Below are 21,170 nucleotides of genomic sequence, written 5' to 3' on the forward strand. Positions count from 1 at the left end.
GGGGCTCCATCCCAGGAACCTTGAGATCATGACTGAGCCACTCAGGCACCCCAGATGTTTTTTAGTCACTCCAATTCAAACATGAACTGCTACTCTTTAACTATTGTCTACTTGTGGTCTAGGCTGTTGAGGGTTTTTTTTGTCATATATTTTGTTGCATTTTTTCTATATAGTGAAAGTATTACACTTTTTCCTATTCAATTACCTTCTAAATGTTTCTACCCATTTTCCCTTCTAACTTTGTTAAACGGTCTTTAACCATTCAATGTTTTTAATGCTAATGTGCCCATATCTGTCCATCTCACCCCTTATGGTTTTTGAGGTTTATGTCATGTATGGAAAAGCTTTCCCTCTACAGAATTTATAGTTTCTGTTTTGGTCTACTTTTAGTAATTTTTTTGATCATGTGAAATACGGACAAAGTTTATCTTCTTCCAAGTGAATGGACAATTGCACCAATCCAGTGAATTGAAAAATAATTTTTGGCTTTCTTCCACTCTAACCTCTTTTTTTTTTTCCTTCCCCTCCCCCATGGGTTTCTGTTAAGTTTCTCAGGATCCACATAAGAGTGAAACCATATGGTATCTGTCTTTCTCTGTATGGCTTATTTCACTTAGCATCACACTCTCCAGTTCCATCCACGTTGCTACAAAGGGCCTTATTTCATTCTTTCTCATTGCCACGTAGTACTCCATTGTGTATATAAACCACAATTTTTTTATCCATTCATCAGTTGATGGACATTTAGGCTCTTTCCATAATTTGGCTATTGTTGAGAGTGCTGCTATAAACATTGGGGTACAAGTGGCCCTATGCATCAGTACTCCTGTATCCCTTGGGTAAATTCCTAGCAGTGCTATTGCTGGGTCATAGGGTAGGTCTATTTTTAATTTTTTGAGGAACCTCCACACTGTTTTCCAGAGTGGTTGCACCAATTTGTATTCCCAAAGCATAAGAGACTCTTAAAAACTGAGAACAAACTGAGGGTTGATGGGGGGTGGCAGGGAGGGGAGGGTGGGTGACGGGTATTGAGGAGGGCACCTGTTGGGATGAGCACTGGGTGTTGTATGGAAACCAATTTGACAATAAACTTCATATATTGAAAAAAAAAAAAAAAAGAAACATACTCCTGAAATCATTGTTGCACCATACACTAACTTGGATGTAAATTAAAAAGAAAATGGTAATAAATAAATAAATAAATAAATAAATAAATAAAACATGGCTAGTGCAATGACCTAGATGAACGATAAGAACCCAAAACAACATGGTGGTGGAAGAACAGAAATGGAGGGGTGGATTCCACAGATATTTGGGGCAATTAACCTGAATAACCAATTTAATAGAAGTTGTAATATTATAATAAATATGTATTTCATCTTTGTTCCTGGTTCCTGGGACCGAGCTCCTACAGCTCTTGTAATCTGTAACTCTTGTCAACCCAGTTACATCTTTTGTTACTTATAATAAACCACTTCCAACCATAAAAAAAATAATAATTTTTTCCCAATGATACAAAATACATTATCATACCCTAAAGTACCCTTCTATATCTTATTTTGTTTATATAAAAGGGTAATATGATGTCTTTGGGGTTAAAAATGGTATGATGGTAAACTCAAAACTTTTACAGTGGAAACACCTGCATCAGGCGTTGTCACTGAAAATATGTAACTTGATCTAAATCTGTTTCCATATCCTTCAAATGGGGATCCTACCTTCCTCCTAGAGTTGTCTTGAAGATTCAGTGACATAAAAGTCAATTGCCTGAGGCATGACATGTGCTAGGAAGTTAATTCCTGTGGGTCCTCTTTCCCCATTTCCTTCTACTCATTCTAATAAACAGCTTTTATCAGGTTCTCCCAAGTAATATACTTGACGTTGGCTCATTCTAGTGGAAAACTTGAGGTGCAAATAACACATCCAGAAGTTTAGAAATTCTATGAGTCCCTCACCCCTAAATTTTATTTTCCTTTGTAGTTGCCACTATAGTGAAATAATATTCATAGCACCTTGTCTCTGGGGAATCACAGGAGCTTATTGCAAGTGAACTAATAAAGAGCGGATGACTTTTAGTTCAGCACACCTGTCACATCATTTTCAAGTACAGGAGGCTTCTTAACAAACCTGCACTCTATAATAGTGTTTCATTTCTGCTAAGAAGTCAGTCTTCCCCAAACTGTTCTATTGAAAGCACAAAGAATCTCAATGTTCCAGAAGGTGAAACAGAGGTGGAAGTTGTCAGAGTTGTTGGTGATGGCAAATACACAGCATTTCAATGATACTGATGGTGTTCATAATACTATGAAGAAGTCCTTAACAATTAATAGGAAAAAGTGTTATTAATTATACTTTCAATAATGGATGTAATATGGATTTTAGTATTAAAAACATATAAAATATGTGGTTACATATTAAACAGGGCAATTAAAAGAGAAGGAAAACCAACAGTTGACATCTTTGTTCCATGTTTTAAACAAGGTGAGGTCAACACGTATCCCATGAATGTCTTGCTATTGCCAGGTACTGGGCCAGGCTCTAGAAGTTACAGTCTTAGAAAAATACACCTTTACTGGATTTTTCCAGAAATACTATAAATTATAATTTCATATTAGTTTGCAAGGCTTGGGAAAGATTCCATGCAACTCAAAATATATGTGATATAGATGACTAAACATGAAACGATATTAACAATTTTTAATTATGATAATGGTATCTGTGTTCTCTATTTTTAAGAGATAAGATACTATAATATTTTGGTTTTATTTAAAATAATTCAGTTTTTTGAAGGGGTAGAAATGGGAGTACAGGTGAGACAAGATTGGACAGGTGTTGGTTATTACTGAAATAGCATAATGGGTACAAAGAAATTACCACTATTTTTGCATGTATTTGAAATATTCTCTAATAAAAATTGTTAATGATGTGATACCAAATAAATCCACAAATATCAGTGGCTAGATCACCTATCATAGTCCATATAGAAGAGTAATTCCTTGTATCATCATACAAATTCACTCTAATTAAGATTTTTCAGATTCAAAATCCAAGCCCTATCGCTTACTAGCTATGTTTTATTAGCCAGGTTAATTAAGCATTTTGTGTCTTGATTTTCTTATTTGTAAAAATCATTATAAGATTATTGCAATCATTGTGGTGCCTGGGTGGCTCGGTCAGTTGAGTGTCTGACTTAGGCTCAGGTCATCTCACAGTTTGTGAGTTCAAGCCCTGTGTCAGGCTCTGTGCTGACAGCTCAGAGCCTGGAGCTTCCTTCAGATTTTGTGTCTCCCTCTCCCTCTGTCCCTACCCAACTCACACTCTATTTCTCTGTCTCTCTCTCAAAAATAAACAAACATTAAAAAAAAATCTTTAAAAAGATTATTGCAATGACTAAATCAGTTCATCCCATGTAATTGCTTAGAAGTAGTTGGAATATTGTAAATACTAAATATTTGCTTGCTATTTTTATTATGCAGTGACAATAGTTATATTTGGTCTCCAAGTGCATCATTTAGATAAGAAATACTGACAAATTACTCAATGGATTATTAGGCTTCCAACAATCACAATTTACCTGTCTTGTTAAATATCATCTGGTTACTCAAAGTCTTATTCTATGTAACAGTGAGAAGCAATAAATCCCTAAGTTTATATTATTAAGTTATCAAGCTCAATTCTTGAAATAGTGGCAAAAGATTAAAAGCAATTTAGACAATCCGAGAAAAGAAAAACACTAATTCAGGCTCATACATTGTCTAAATAAATGGAAAAAGAAAGAAAACAAAATATATGATATATAGATAACACAGATAGGACTACTGTATTCACTTTGAGGCCCAGTAACCAAAAACTACACAGGTAAAATCTCAAAGCTACCAAATGGTAGTATTTCATGTCAAAAAAACTTATCCAAGAAAATGCTTTAATTACTTATTGACTTACTTATTGATAAACATAAATCAACAGGCTATATTAGATTATGTAGATATTCTTTTTATACTTAATAAAGATCTAGCCTTAAAATGTGGTCAAATTTGTCAAATAATTTCAAATAGGTCAATATCAATGATAAATCCTAAGATAAAAATTACTTTAATGTTTATTTATTTTTGAGACAGAGCATGAGCAGGATAGGGGCAAAGAGACAGACACAGAATCCGAAACAGGCTCTGAGCTGTCAGCACAGAACCCAGTGCGGGGCTCAAACCCACAGACCGTGAAATCATGACACTTCAGCTCTGAGCTGAAATCAGACACTTAACGGACTAAGCCACCCAGGCACTCCCATAAAATTACTTTAAAAATCAGCAGAACAGGGGCACCTGGGTGTCCCAGTCCATTAGGTGACTGACCCTTGGTTTCCACTCAAGTCATGATCTCACAGTTGGTGGGTTAGAGGCCTGCCTCAGGCTCTGCAGCTGGCAGCAATGGAGCTGCTTGGGATTCTCTCTCTCCTCTCTCTGTCCCTCCCCTGCTCACACTGTCTCTCTCAAAATAAATAAATAAACATTTATAAAAAATTATTAAAAAAATAAAATTCAGCAGAACATATAAGGCAAGCATGAACAAAATTAAGAGGATGTACACAAAAAGGATAATGTGACATCCAAAATTAACAGTCAGGACTACCTTTAAATGAGTGTTTACAGACTAATGTGGTTCAAATCTAAGTACTCTTGATGATAACCCCAATATGTGAAATAAATAATACAAAGTGGTAGACACTGGCAAACTTGGTTTCCACTTACTTGGTGAATCTAAACAGATTCAAATTCAGTTATTTTCAGCGGAGTGAACCAGCACACATTTGGACCAAATAGTACTCATAAGTCACTCTGCAATCTGTCTTAGTGCAATATATTGATATAAAATCAACCTGTATCCATACAATTCAAAAGCCTCTTTCCAAGGATAAAATATCTATATCCATCATGGATACTGAAACCACTCACATGAATTATCTCCTTGGAATAATATTTTAGTGGGTTCCTACTTGTTTCTTTGCTTATAATCACATGAGCTTCCAATCTCTCCCCAGTATAGCCTAAGGTGCTATTTCTGAGAACCCAGTTTGGATTCCACCAATTTGCTTTAAATGCTGAGAACACTGCAGAAGTGTTCTCAATCAACATTCTGGCTTTTTCTCCAGCATTTCCCACACCTGCTTCCATCCTTTCTGTCATGGTGAAGCACTTATACTGCAATTTTCCTCATGTCTCAGGCTAACTCACTCACTGGTGTTTTGTATACTGTTCCCCTTCCCTCCTCTACTTGATTACATCCTACATTTATTCAACCTCCAATGCATGGGTCACATCACCTGCCCCCCCCCCCCCGTCTTAGCTGCACTGCACATGCTCCTAAATGTCCCTACCATTCCCTACTCCTACTTCTTCCATGTCCTTTATTATGTTGTTTGTACTCTCTCAAGATCGCAATTTCTTATCTTTTATTTCTGTATTCTCAACTTTGTGAACAACACCAGGCACACAATTACACTCAATAATGTTTCCTTGAATAAATTAACCCATTAAAGAAGCAAAACACAAACCAAGTCTGCTCTATTCTGCGTGCTCTTTTTTGTTGAATTTGTTAAACACAGTATGGTTTTCATTTTTACTTAAGCATATAGATACCATGTTTTAAAACTAACCAAGTATACAACTACAGAAGGAAGGAATTATTTCTTCTACCTCACTGGAAACAAGACTGCTACCAGCAAATTGAATACTGATTGCCTAGATCTATAGAAGCCAAATGTAAAGGAAAAAGGTTTTGTGTGAGAATTCTTACATGAAAGCAATAAATATGTACTGGTTTAGTTGTCTCCTAATTTCAAAACTCCTCTATGATAAAATCCACTAATTAAGAAATTCTCTTTTTCCAACAGCAAGGACATATTGTCATTTCACGGGTGTCTTGTTTCATCTTTTTTTTCCCCCACAGTGAGCCTTGAACTTCATTATTGTGTTTCCAAAGAAGTGTTTTTCCCCCATATTATTTTATATGACCTACCCATTCTAATTGGCAAACCCAAATAGTTTTTTTTAATTCCTGAGAAGACACAAAAATATGTCTAATTATGTCACTCATTGTCATTTTGGGTTGAATTCAGAAGCACCTCATATTTGGGATCAGGGAGGTGGCAGAATTGTCAGTGCTTACTGATGTCAATGCCCTCAGGGCCATCTCTGTTTAGTTCACCTTTGCATCTCCATGGAAACGATTTTTTTCTCCATTTCCAGAAAATAAATCATGGGGAACACTTATTGTGTTCCCATGGAGATCTGGAAGCCCATATTAATCTTCTCCTTTGAATAATAACCAAATATGTGATTTTCTCTCTTTTAAAAGGTAAATAAGCATCCATGAATGTTACATAAATTAAAAAAATCACTGGAAGCTTAAAAATGAAAATAATGAACAGATAAAATAATTGAAGATGGGAGTTTATACTAGAAAAAGTTAAAGTTAAAAAAAAGGTAAAGAAAATCAGAGTCTACTTTAAAATTACCTTTTTTTTCTTTAAAGCACACAGAACATCAACTTGATATTTATAGGCCAGAAGGTAGAAAGGTGGAAGAGAAGTTGTCATGTAAACAGAAATAAAGAATTTCTTTGAACTACTGGAAAGTAATAATTTACTCCTTATGAGACTGGTTCACATAGTCAAGTCAAGCTGCCTTCACACAGGCAGGCAACATGAGTAGCCTTATGACCAGTCATAGCAATTTAAAGAACTGCATACATATCCTTGCCTGGTCTAATATGAATATACTACTCAGGTAGCAAAAACGAGCATTTGGCTCAAATGTTTTAAACATTTAAAGGGAATAAAATATTGGAAGACGTTAACTGTAGAGGTATTGTACAGGGTATGCCTGAATTATTGGTATATTCGTGTCCAGAGGAGAAATTAGAATGAAGGTATTTATGATTCCTATCCTGTATTCATTATGGGTGTGTTCCAAAATTCTCCGCCTAAGTCCTAAACATTTAGCCTGAACAAGCTTAGGCTTTAAGTATAGCAGCACAGTGGCATCAACCTCTCTAGAATCACAGGGATACCTGGGATAATCAGCAATGCTAGACAGTGGCAAAGTGGCAGAGGAAAATGGGAGAATAACCAACAGATATCCTCACCCGTTCCCAGAGTTGGGCATTCTTTCCTCTGTATTCCTTAAGCATCCTGTGCTGATGTGTATAGTCACAGAAAACACATTGTATTATAATGATTTACTTACTGCTTCCTTTATTTTATCTGCAGATCTTTAACAACTAGCACAGTGGTGGATACAGAGTAGAGGGGTACATAAGTATTTATTGCTATTGAATCATGTTTTTAGAAGTGGAAGTGTCCTTAGAATTTGTTTAGTTCCTTATTTTTTAAAGGTGGATATAAAAAGATTGGAGGTGAAATGGTGAATCTGAAGCCACAGTTGGTTCCAGAAAGGAATTTAGGAGCAAGTTGTAGAACCCCTAATTTTGTATTCATTAAACATTGCCCCTTACATGCTTACTAATATCTTTTCATTTTCCCAAGTGAGTGAACTGTACAAAGCCTCACCACTAGGACTCACACACAGTCCCTCTTAATAGTATACTGGTGGTTCAGGAAGTTAAAAACACCTTTACATGCAGAGCCTTCTAAATAAGGACTCATCCTAGAGAAACAGTGTGGCAAGCTGAACCCAATAATAAAATTGAAGTCATGAGATGTCAATCCTCTAGATTTGTTAATGTTCCAGCCTTAGTTCTAGATGAAATATTGTGAAAGGTTTAAATAACTGAGTTATTTTTCACTCTTTGAAAAATTGACATATAATAAATTGCACATATTTACAGTGTACAATCATGTAAGTTTCAATGTATAGACAACCATGAAACCATCCCTCCTCCAAAGTTAGTTCATGTTCAATTATTATCCCTAGTGTCTCTCTTCCATTTGCCTCAGGGAGACATTGATAAACATACTGTCACTGTAAATTAGTTTGCATTTTCTAGAATTTTTATTGTTTGCAGTTTTAGAATTCCATACAAACAGAAGTAGACATTATTAATTTTTTTGTTTTTTTTTTCACTCAACTGAATTCTTTTTAGATTCTCCCATGTTATTTCTTGCATGGAGAGCTATATACCAATAATGAAGCAACAGAAAAAGAAATAAAAAAAATTAATTCCATTTACAATTGCACCAAAACCAACGAGGTACCTAAGAATAAGTCTAATCAAAGAAGTAAAATATCTCTACTCTGAAAACTAAAGAGGAAGTCAAAATTTCACTCTTCACAGATGACATGATACTCTATGTGGAAAACCCAAAAGACTCCACCAAAAAACTCTAGAACTGATACATGATTTCAGCAAAGATATAAGATACAAAATCAATGTAGAGAAATTGGATGCATTTCTATACACCAATAATGAAGCACAGAAAGAGAAATCAAGGAATCAATCCCATTTACAATTGCACCAAAACCATAAAATACCTAGGAATAAACCTAACCATAGAGGCGAGAAATCAATATACTGAAAACTATACAAAGCTCATGAAAGAAACTGAAGAAGACACACAAAAAAAGGAAAAATATTCCATGCTTATGGGTTGGAAGAACAAATATTGTTAAAATGTTGATACTACCCAAAGCAATCTACACATTCAATGCAATCCATATCAAAATAACACCAGCATTATTCACAAAGCTAGAAGAAACAATCCCAAAATTTGTATGGGAAAAGACACCAAATAACCAAAGTAATGTTGGAAAAGTAAACCAAAGCTGGAGGCATCACAGTTCTGGACCTCAAGCTGTATTACAAAGCTGTAATCATCAAGACAGTATGGTACTGGCACACATACACACACACAAACACAACACAAAAATAAACAAAAAACAAACAAACACAGATCGTTGGAACAGAAGCAAGAACCCAGAAATGGACACACAAACGTATGGCCAATTAATTTTTGACAAAATTGGTAAGAATATCCACTGGAAAAAACACAGTCTCTTCAGGAAATGGTGCTGGGAAAACTGGACAGCAACATGCCAAAGAAAGTACTGTCTTACACCATACACAAAAATAAATTCAAAATGGATAAAAGACCTAAATATGAGAGAGGAAAGCATCAAAATCCTAGAGGAGACCACAGGCAGCCCCCCCCCTTTGACCTTGGCCAGAGCAACTTCTTACTAGACACATTGCAGTAGGCCAGGGAAACAAAAGCAAACATGCACTCTTGGGACCTCATCAAGATAAAAAGCTTCTGCACAGCAAAGGAAACAATCAGCAAAACTAAAGAAACAACCGATAGAATGGGAGAAGATATTTACAAATGACATATCTGATGGGAATGAAAGCTGGTGCAGCCAGTCTGGAAAACAGTATGGAGGTTCCTCAAAAAACTAAAAATAGAACTACCTTACGACCCAGCAACTGCACTACTAGGCATTTATCCACATGATATAGGTGTGCTGTTTCGAAGGGACACATGCACCCCCATGTTTACAGCAGCACTATCAACAATAGCCAAGTATGGAAAGAGCCCAAATGGATGGATGAATGGATAAAGAAGAGGTGGTATATATATACAATGGAGTATTACTCGGCAATCAAAAAGAATGAAATCTTGCCATTTGCAACTACATGGATAGAACTGGAAGGTATTATGCTAAGTTAAATTAGTCAGAGAAAGACAAAAATCATATGACTTCACTCATATGACGACTTTAAGAGACAAAACAGATGAACATAAGGGAAGGGAAACAAAAATAATATAAAAACAGGGAGGGGGACAAAACAGAAGAGACTCATAAATATGGAGAACAAACTGAGGGTTGCTGGAGGGCTTGTGGGAGGGGGGGATGGGCTAAATGGGTAAGGGGCAATAAGGAATCTACTCCAGAAATCATTGTTGCACTATATGCTAACTAATTTGGATGTAAATTAAAAAATAAAACAATAAAACAAGTTAATTTAAAAAAAAAGAAAGAAAATCTATCTCCCACTTGTCACATAAGGTTCAGGACACTAGGAGACATATGCTGTCTTCACGGCACAAAGTAGATAATGATCACAAGGGACTGTGTATCAGCATGCTTGTCTTGGGTGGTACTTACTCAACCTGTAAATTTAGGTAAAAGAACTTGACCATTGTTAAGATATTGTTAGGAATTAAACTCTAAGCAAGAACTTCCTGTCATTCTTCCTTTTAAAAAAATAGTATCAACTTAATTTAAGAATAGTCTATACTGAGCATAACAAACTATGATCATGTACAGCTACTTCTAAATCTATGAAACTGAAACAAAATACCAAAATAAACTGCATCATCAAAAGCTGATGGAGATCCAAAAGTCTATCTGTAATCCCCCATTTCTTTTTGTTTTTATCCAACAACCTCACTGCTGTTACTAATGTTATTCCTTTTAATGGCATAACTGAGAACTTAAAAAATAAATTTATAATAAGAAAAAAACAGAAGAAAAAGAGGAACCAGATAAGGTATCAGCATGACTTCTCAATGGGAAAACTAGAAGTTTGACAGGCAGTAGAATAACACCTTCAAAGTTCTGAAGGAAAACTACTAACAACTTAAAATTCCATACCCAGTCAAACTACCAATCAAAATCAAATATGAAGGTAGGCCGAAGGTATGTTCAGACAAGAAAAGCCTTCAAATCTTTACCTGCCAGATAACATTTCTGAGCAAGCTACTGGGAGATGCTCTCCACCGAAATGAAAGAGTAGACCAAGAAAGAAGACAGCATGAGCTACAACAGGGACAGTCCAGCACAGGAGAAAGATGAAAGGAGATGGAGAAGAATGATGGGGAAGACCCATCCCAGGATAACACCTTGCATCACATCAGAGGGCACCCACACTTGACTGAAACAGCCAGAAGTCCTGGGAAGACTTCTTCAGGAAGAAGAAATTACTAGAAATACCTGATGTGTCACAATGTTTTGAGGGAAGCTTTAGTTCAAATAAGGGACAACTGGGAGAGAGGGGGTGAGTTAGTACTGAGCACATACAAAACTAAGCAAAACAAAAATCAAGACTATTTTTAACTCTGTAAGGGAAAAAAATGTGCAGGAAAGGAAAGTACTTCCATATATTTGTTGTGAATAATGTTTACATTATCATAACGTAAACACTGAATATTGATTCAGCTGGAGTTACAACGTAATCTAAATTGGGGGACAGGAAAGGGTGCATGTGGAGAGGGGAGAGCTACATACTTACCCTCCATGATAGTAGATTGTTGATAAAGCCTAAAATCAGAAAATCAAGTAGCATTAAAAGTGTGATAATTATAGATGTGAAATAAATCCTAAAATAATCCACTTAAGCCGGCAAACACAGTTGTCTGCAGGGAGGGGAGGAAATGGAGCACAGAGGAGTAATTTTTTTTAATAATAAAACATAGGCGATTTGACCTTTCAAACTATATATGTATAAAACTTTATTTTAAAAATATAAAAGAAGAAAAAGAAAAAAAATGACATATCTGATAAAGGGTTAGTATCCAAAATCTATCAAGAATTTATCAAACTCAACACCCCAAAAACAAATAATCGAGTGAAGAAATGAGCAGAAGACATGAATAGACATTTTTCCAAAGAAGACATCCAGATGGCTAACAGACACATGAGAAGATCCTCAACATCACTCATCATCAGGGAAATACAAATCAAAACCACAATGAGATAACACCTCACACCTGTCAGAATGACTAAAATTAACAACAAAAGAAACAAGTATTGGTGAGGATGTATAGAAAGGGGAACACTTTTGCACCGCTGGTAGGAATGCAAATTAGTGCAGCTACTCTGGACAATAGTATGGAGGTTCCTCCACAAGTTAAAAATAGAACTACCCAATGATCCAGCAATTCCACTACTGGGTATTTACTCAAAGGGTACAAAAAATACAGATTCAAACGGGGTACACACACCCAGATGTTTATAGAAGCACTATCAACAACAGCCAAACTATGGAAAGAGCCCACATGTCTAATGACTATTGAATGGAAAAAGAAGATATGAAAATGAAATATTACCCAGCCATCAAAAAGAGTGACATTTTGCCACTTGCAACAATGTGGATGGAGCTAGAGTGTATCATGCTAAGTGAAATAAGTTGGACAGAGAAAGGCAAATACTATATGATCTCACTCATATGGGGAATTTAAGAAACAAAACAGATGAACATATGGGAAGAGAAAAAAAAGAGAGGGAAACAAACCATAGGAGACTCTTAATGAGAGAGAACAAACTGAGGGTTGGTGGAGGAAGGTGGGTAGGGGATGGGCTAAATGGGTGATGGGTATTAAGGAGGACACCTGTCCTGTTGAGCACTAGGTGTTACATGTGAGTGATGAATCACTAAAATGTACCACTTAAACCAATATTACACTCTATGTTAACTAACTAGAATTTAAGTAAAAATTTGAAAAAAAAATGTTCATTCCTTTTACTGCTCTGTTATATTCCACACGATGTTTTTTTATCCAGCCAATTGTTGATCAACATTTAAGTTGTTTCCAAGTTTTGGCAATCCAAATAAAATTGCTATGAACATTCGTATACAAGTCTTGGTACAGACATGTGCTTTCTATTTTCTTATTCTTAATATCCAAAGGTGAAATGGCTGCAGATTAGAAATATATGTTTAACTTTTTAAGTACTTCCAAACTTGTTCCCTAAGTGATTGTACTAGTTTATATTCCCATGATCAACATACAGGAGTTCTGAGTGCTACACATTCTTGATAACATTTAATATGATCAGTCTGTTTGTAGGCATTTTGATGGATGTGAAATGTCACCCCCTTTTTTGGTCTGCTCATACATTTTTAAATGAATGTTGGGTGCATACATATTTAGAATTGTTTTATGTTCTTGGTGAATGGACCCCTTTATTATAATGGAATGTCCCTCATTATCTTTGGTTATGTTCCTCCTTCTGAAGATTACATATCTGAGATAGACATATCTACCTTGGCTTTATTTTACTTTATGTTTACATAGTATACCTTTTTTCATCCTTATACCTGTTAACTATATGTGTCTTTATGTTTCACTTAGGTTTCCTATAGGCAACATATAATTGGCTCATGCTTTATTTAGTCTAATTTCATAATCTGTGTCTTTACATTGGTGTGTTTATATTTATATGGTTGATATAATATGATTGATTAAAATTTACCATTTTCCTACCTGTTACTTTTTTCCAATTTGTTCTTTTTTTCTGCCTTCTTTTGAATTAATCAAGCATTTTTTAAGATTTAATTCTATTTCCTCTATTGACTTTTATTAACACCACTTTAAAAATTGTGTTTGGAGTCTCATAGGGTTTACAATATGTATCTTTAACTAATATATTATTTCACATTTAGTGTAAAAACCCTACAAAATATAATTCCAATTCTCACTTTCCATTCTTTGTACTACTGTTTTCATACATCTTATGTTTACATGTATCATAAATACTCAACACATTGCTACTCTTTTGCTTCAGAGAGTCAATGAATTTTTAGAGCATTTAATAAGGCATCTCATCTCTCCCTACATCTGAAAAGAACCCAACATGGCTTTGTTAGAAAATTCCTTTCCTAATACCTACCTGATACATTGTAGGCACACAAATAAGTACTTGGTGGGTGAGTAAATTAAAACATTCTTTCCTGAAAATATAATTTTTGTAGTTTTTACAGAAGAACTCATAAAAATCACAAATAATTCACAAGTGTATACATTACTTCAATTAAGAAAATATTCACACTACAAAGAAGTACAGTTACCAAAACTCACAGGAGGGGTGGAAAGGGGGGAAGGTAGAGAAACAGAAAAGGAGAATGGGAGACAGGCTAATTCAACTCCTACTAAATTATATAACAGAATTAACATATGTCTAAGGAGGAGGTTAATATTCAAGTAAGTCATATTAACAGAAAAAGCTTACTTTCAATCCTGTGTGTGTATTTTTTTCTCAGAATAACTTCAACTTTTAATCTGGAGGATGGCTAACTGAAAGAAGAAAAAACAATCCAATTATATATTCTTGTTTTTTACTGCCAAGCTTGCATTTGTAAATTAATATAATATAAATTATCATTTTATATTATCACTATTCTACCAAAGATTTATGCACTTAAAATGTTGCATTCAGGGGCGCCTGGGTGGCCCAGTCGGTTAAGCGTCCAACTTCAGCTCAGGTCATGATCTCACAGTTCGTGCGTTTCAGCCCCGTGACGGGCTCTGTGGTGACAGGTCTAAGCCTGGAGCCTGCATCAGATTTTGTGTCTCCCTCTCTCTCTGCCCCTCCCCGTTCGCACTCTGTATCTCTCTCAAAAATAAATAGACATTAAAACATTTTTTTTTCAAACTTTAATGTATTCAGCACAAATATTACTAAGTACATAATATATATTATATCATGTGGGTCCTAGTCAACATAGTGCTTGTTATATGAAATGAATAGCATTTCATATAACTTATAACATCTTTGACATTAATTGTCTTTTTTAATCCTCTCAGTAATCTTGTGAAGTAACTATGATAATTTCATTGATTTGTAAATCTAAAGCTTGGCGATTTTACTGCGTAAACAATAAACTTTATCAATGAATGGGAACACCAAGAACAAACCTCATCTCTGCCCCCTGCTATATCTGGGATATGTATCATCAGCCCTTCCTGATGTCCCATTTCCATATTGCACTTGACTCCTAACCATTATCAGCCATAGATGAATCAAAACAACCCAATTTTTATTATAAAAAGATAGCTGCCTTTTCCATATATTTAAAGAGATCTCAGTTTAGGTCTATTTGACTTACTATACAATGACACCCTTTTCTTTCGCATCTTGGGAAATTAAAAATTCCACCAAAAAGTCCATTTTTTCTCCAAAATTAGGTAACCATGCTCTAAGTGAATATACTCATATGGTTTATTAAAAAGTCTTAAAGACCACATGATCCCCTAGTTAGCGATTGTAAGCAAACTGTGTGCAATGAATATTAATGAAAATTAATAAAGTATTAACATTACTTAAATGTAATAAATATTTCATTTAATGAAGTGACAGGAACAGAAAAATTAAACCAAAGATTCTTTTGTAGCATATTCTCTGACTTTATGATCTAATTAAAGCACATAAATTATCAGAGATGATCTAGCTCAGTAGCATTTCAAAAGAAGAGACTCTATCACTTGAAAATAGGGTTTATGAATGACCTTCAGTGACACCTGCCACAGATGATTCACAAAGTATGATGGTAGCCAGAAATTTTATATTGTGATACAGAGGAACAGAGACCCATAACTCAAAATGTGTATTATATTGCCCTTAGCTATATTTGACTGACAATAAATAATGCCAACTTTAGAAGAAATGTTTCTCATGATAATGAAATCATTTAGAACACAGAAGAAATTGTCACTTTTAGAGTAGTATGCACTCAGTTTGCATGGCTACATCTAGATTGCTTCTCAAGGAATCTTAACATAAAAAGCTCTCCTGGTAAAATTAATTTCTACTGATTACCTTATCCAATTATTTATTCTTATAAATATAATTATTTGATTTATCCTCATTTGCATGTATAGAAACAAAAATGTAAACTACTCTCTGAATAAACTTCAGCACAATGTGAGAATCTACTTTCTTTGGCATTTCCAAAAAGCTCTCAGTGGTTTTGCAGTCATGTGTGTTTCTGTTTTTAAAAGTTAAAAATATCCTGAAAATACTTCCCAAAATACAAGTGATGAGTAGATATCATTAAGAAACCAACAGCACTACTCACTCACATGTCCTCTAATAAAATACTTGACTCATTAAGAGAATGGTTACCAAAAGGAACCAGATAACACGGGTCTTTAATGGATGCAGAACACTTAAAGCCTGGCCATGATATTTATGTCTTAAAGGTCCAAGGAATGTATAATGATTTTCTTCTTCATGAGTGGAAAAGCCCTCTCCATCTATCTTATAATGCCTGGGATGAGAATGGGGAGAATGGAAAAAGGAGGACACAAAAGAAGACGTTGTCTGGGTGATAGAGGAGGGGGATAGAGACAGAGAAAGATGGAGAGAAAAAGAGTGAGAGAAAATTCTAAGAACTTCTTAGGCTCTAGGCAATTATTTGTGATGCCCTGTGCTGCCTATAATATCAAACATCAAAATACATTCACATCCTCACTAAATACTGTTTCTACATAACTATTTAAAACTGGAGTATAGAATAAACCTTGATTTGCAAGAATAATTCATTCCGGAAACATGCTTGTAATCCAAAGCACTCGTATATCAAAGTAAATTGTGTCACTTGTGATCACATGATGTTCAGCACCACGTACCACTCGTATTGCAAGACATCTCTCATTTGTCAATTTAAAATTTATTTAAAATGTTTGCTCATCTTGCGGAACACTCACAGAACAAGTTACTTGCAATCCAAGGTTTTATTGTCTATTGCAACCAACTATTATCAGTTGCCATTGCTATGCATTGTGTGTCTTCAATATGAATCCACTTTATACATTTTTATGCATTTTTTATTATTTATTTTTGAGATAGAGACAGACAGAGCATGAGTAGGGGACAGACAGAGAGAAAGGGAGCCACAGAATCAGAAGCAGGCTCCAGGCTCTGAGCTGTCATCACAGAGCCCAACGCAGGGCTCAAACCCACGAAACACAAGATTGTGAGTGAGCCAAAGTCAGATGCTTAACCAAATGAGACATAGGGGTGCCCCTGAAACCATTTTAAATGTAAAATTTTCTTTATGTACTTTGGAGCCAGTAATTTTTGGGTCTCCACTATTTTCAGTTTCTTGAAAAGCTAGTAGGACCAAGGAACTGTGACAGTAGGAGCCAGTGGAGACCATTGCCCTGCTAAGGCATAATTTTACTATTCGCCATGAGGCTACCTGTCTTTGAATTGCTCATCTTGGGGAAATGTTCAGTGCTTTGTATTAATCTTTAAAAATTTTCAGTGGAACTGAATGCGTATCTTGGAATACAGTCAAGGTGTACATTTCTTAGAAGCTGTTTTAGGATACTATGTGAGCTTGAGTTTAGTTTTGCTATTTTACTCTTTGTAAGATAACAAAGGCATTTTTATCATAACAGCCTATGACTAACACGCATAACTCCCAAGTGAATCCACCCTGACTTCCAGAGCTATCCTTACATGATTTGTTCATTTGCATATAATTCTTTCATTATTCCAATTGAATTAAAAGCACTGTCCAAGATTAGGATTAAATAAGAGAGAAAGAGAAAAATTAGGATCAATTTGGGTAATAACATAGTCATCACTAATATAACAATAACATAAAATTACTCCCCAGGGCCCATGGCCCTGTTGTCAGGATAAATGATTACCTTGGTTTTAAACACCAAACATCTGTCCTCAATTTTAATTTCCCCTCTCTCAAATAAGTGACAATTCTTCCATGTCTGTTACCTAACATGACAATTGTTTACCAAAATAAGAAGTCAAGGATCACTTAAATATTCAAAGTTGGCTTTATCTTTGACCTTCCCTGACCTCACCACCAGATTCCCAGGATACAATATGCTCTTCATCTTTGCTCCTCCAGGTCCTAACAGCCACACTCCTCTCCAAACCTTTGTCTGGAGGCCCAGCTTTACTTCCTGATAAAGCCTGACAAAATAAATTCTTAATAATATACTATTTTTTGAGAGATAACACTACTTTAAGCTAGGGTTCCCAGAAACTTAAATGTCTTCAGGGGCACACATCACAAACATATGAAGGAGTCTGGTCTAAGACAGAGATCTGAAGAGCCTAAATTCCAAATTATATTTACAACATTTAAAAACATTCTTAAAACTGCTGCATGCATCTATTTTCAGACCCTACCATAACTCTGTACACACATTCATTATGGAATATTCTCTAATACTGTAATTACTCAGTAAATAGATCAGTAGATTGAAGGATCAATACAAGGATGACAGAATGATTACGTGAATGACTTTTTGTTTAAACAGTTTTTCTGTTTTCTTTTTCTGAGTACAGACACTCAAAATTAAAAAGGTGAACTACTTGTTTTGCCTCTGAGTGAAACTAATTCTCGTTAGAAGTTTATTTCATGCCAAGACTATTGAGAACACAATAAGCATTTCACATAAAAGCAAAAGAAAATCACAAATTACCCTTTCCAGTACTACTGCCTAAGCAAGACTGTAACTTTTCAAACTACCTCAGGTATTTCCACTAAGACCAAAGAACACGTGAAAATATGGAGCTGGAAGCATTCACTGTGACCATCAGACCAAATGTCTAATTTTATAAAAAGAAAACTGAGGCCCAGAAAATAAATACTTCTCCATCAACTGTATCAATTGAGCAGGACAAATACTAGAATTCTCTGCCTAGGATTCTTTCTAGAACTTCTCACTCTTTAAGGAAGAAGAAGGATAATCACCTATGGTGACTCGTTTTTTGTTTTTGTTTTCCATGAGAAAAGACTTTCCTCAATAGTAGCATAAACACATCATGTTCTAATTAGTACAATGAATTAGATCTATATTAAGCTGCTGCCATTAAATTTTTGGAGGTCTTTGGAACTAATTTCAGTAATTTGAGAATTACTGGATTACTTCATAGCAGGCATTTATGAAAACTGTCAACTTCCACATTTTTTAATTCCCATCAAAGCCATGGTAAAGACTATCTCACTAGTGGACCGCAATGAACCACATATCCTTACATTCATTCCTTTATAGACCACTACAGACACTGACTCTAACAATGTAGGATGCACATTGGCCAGTGGTACAGTAGCAAGCATGATGCAAACAGGGAATTGACAATTACTTTCTCACAAGGTCAGGTTATCTTTGAACTCTGTCCAAAAGCTGAACCATGCTCTAAGCATATCAAGGCCATACCATAGAAGAAAGGTAAAGAGGCCATATGGCAAAGCAATGAGACACCACACAGGTGAATGATTCCAGATTCCCAAATCCCCAGCTGAGTCCTGTTCAAGTACCTGATGTACAATATTGTGGGAATATTGTTGTAGCTTTAAGTCACTTTAAGTTCCAAAGTGATTTATTACACAGCAATACATATATACCTACTCAAAAAAATGGGTGGAGTTATTCACTAGACAAAAGATCTAAGGCATGTAGAGTGGGGGAAGGTAAGAGGACAACCTAAATTGATGCCAAAATATGACTGATAGACACATGTTAGGATCGTTAAAAGAATCTGCCTCACATAAGCACCAAGAATACAGCAAAAAGCATAACCTTATCAAACAACATAGGGGGAGATGCGAAATTTTAACAACCTTAAAATCTTGACTTCAGTGATTTTTACATTAAAGACAATAAAGATTAAATATAACAACAAACTTCCAATAACCTTCTAACAGCGTATCTTATTATCTCCCATCATACAGCTGAGGAAATGGGGATCCAAAGGGACGAAGCAATTTGCCTCAGGTCTCTTGGGTGTTAGGGGACAGGACACCAAGACAACACAGGTGACTAGACAATGATTAGACAGCTTTCTTAGTATCTGATGGATACTAAGTGAACGAAGTGAACGAAGTGAACGAAGTGAACATTAGTGATACTAAATGAACGAAGGTACATCTTTCTAAATTAGTATTTCTCTTAGTAAATTTTATTCATTTTTTTCAAAAGTGTCAATATACTGTCTGAAAGGAATACTAAGTTTGGGGGGTCAGATTAATTCAGATAATGCTATCATATTACTTTCATATTGGAACAATAGTTCAAATCACTTTTTCTTTTTTTTTTTTAATGTGAAGACCTTTTTCCTTTGTGTTTCTTTACAAATAAAGTTTTATTAAGATTTTTTTTTTTAGAGAGGTAGAAGTTTCATAGAAAAATTGAGGGGAAGGGGCGCCTGGGTGGCTCAGTCAGTTAAGCGTCCGACTTCGGCTCAGGTCATAATCTCACGGTCCATGAGTTCAAGCCCCGCGTCGGGCTCTGTGCTGACAGCTCAGAGCCTGGAGCCTGTTTCAGATTCTGTGTCTCCCTCTCTCTCTGCCCCTCCCCCGTTCATGCTCTGTCTCTCTGTCTCAAAAATAAATAAACGTTAAAAAAAAAAAAAGTTAAAAAAAAAAAAAAAGAAAAATTGAGGGGAAGATACAGAGATTTTTCCCTGAATCCTCTGTCCCCACACATATATAGCACCCCCCATAATCAATATCCCTGAAGTGGTACATTTGTTAGAAATGATGAGCCTACATTGACACATCATAATCATCCAAAGCCAGTTCACTCTTGGTGGAATATATTCTATGGGCCTGGGACAAATGTATAATGACATATATCCATTATTGTGGTATCATACATAGTATTTTCACTGCTCTAAAAATCCCCTGTGCCCTAGCTCTTCATCTCGCCCAGCCCTCACCATTCACCAAACTGTGGGAACCACTTATCTTTTTACTGTATCCATATTCTGTATTTTCCAGAATGTCATGTCATTTAGTTGAAATTATACAGCATATAGCCTTTTCAGCTTAGCTTCTTTCATTCTGTAATATGCACTTAAGGTATCCCCTTATCTCTTCATAGCTAGATAACTCATTTCCTTTTAGTGCTGGAAAGTATCCCATTGCCTGGATATGTGCTTTATCAATTCACCTACTGAAGGACATTGCCTGGATATCTGCTTTATCAATTCACCTACTGAAGGACATCTTTGTTGCTTCCAAGTTTTGGCAGTCATGAATATAAGTGCTATTAACATCCACGTGCAGGTTTTTAGTGTGGATATAAGGTTTCAATTCCTTTGGGTAAATACCAACAAATGTGAATACTCTATCATATGGTAAGAATATGTTTAGTTTGCTAAGAAACTGCCAGCTGTCTTCCAAAGTGGCTTTACCACTTTGCATTCCAATGAGCAGTGAATGAGCATTCCTGGTGCTGCACATCCTCACCAGCATTTGGTGTTATCAGTGTACGAGATGGAAGCCATTCTGAAAGGTATATAATGGTATCTTTAATTTGCATTTCCCTGATGATATATCACATGGAACATCTTTTCATATGCTTTTTTGCCATCTGTATATCTTCTCCCACTCAAGTACTAACCAGGCCCAACCCTGCTTACCTTCCGAGATGATGTGAGATGAGAGTAGGCAGG

General features: G+C 35.5%; 1 long non-coding RNA gene across 1 annotated transcript in view; it reads right to left on the bottom strand.

Annotated features, from left to right (window-relative positions):
- The window catches only part of LOC132681638 (uncharacterized), a 268,369-nt gene extending 254,334 nt beyond the window's left edge, over positions 1-14,035 (bottom strand). The window contains exon 1 of the long non-coding RNA XR_009611160.1: positions 13,968-14,035. This is a non-coding gene — a long non-coding RNA (uncharacterized LOC132681638). The remainder of the gene's footprint in view (positions 1-13,967) is intronic.
- Between the last annotated feature and the right edge of the window lie 7,135 nt (positions 14,036-21,170).

The sequence above is a fragment of the Panthera onca genome, chromosome A1, assembly GCF_046562875.1.
Source record: "Panthera onca isolate mPanOnc1 chromosome A1, mPanOnc1 haplotype 2, whole genome shotgun sequence".
Lineage (NCBI taxonomy): Eukaryota > Metazoa > Chordata > Mammalia > Carnivora > Felidae > Panthera > Panthera onca.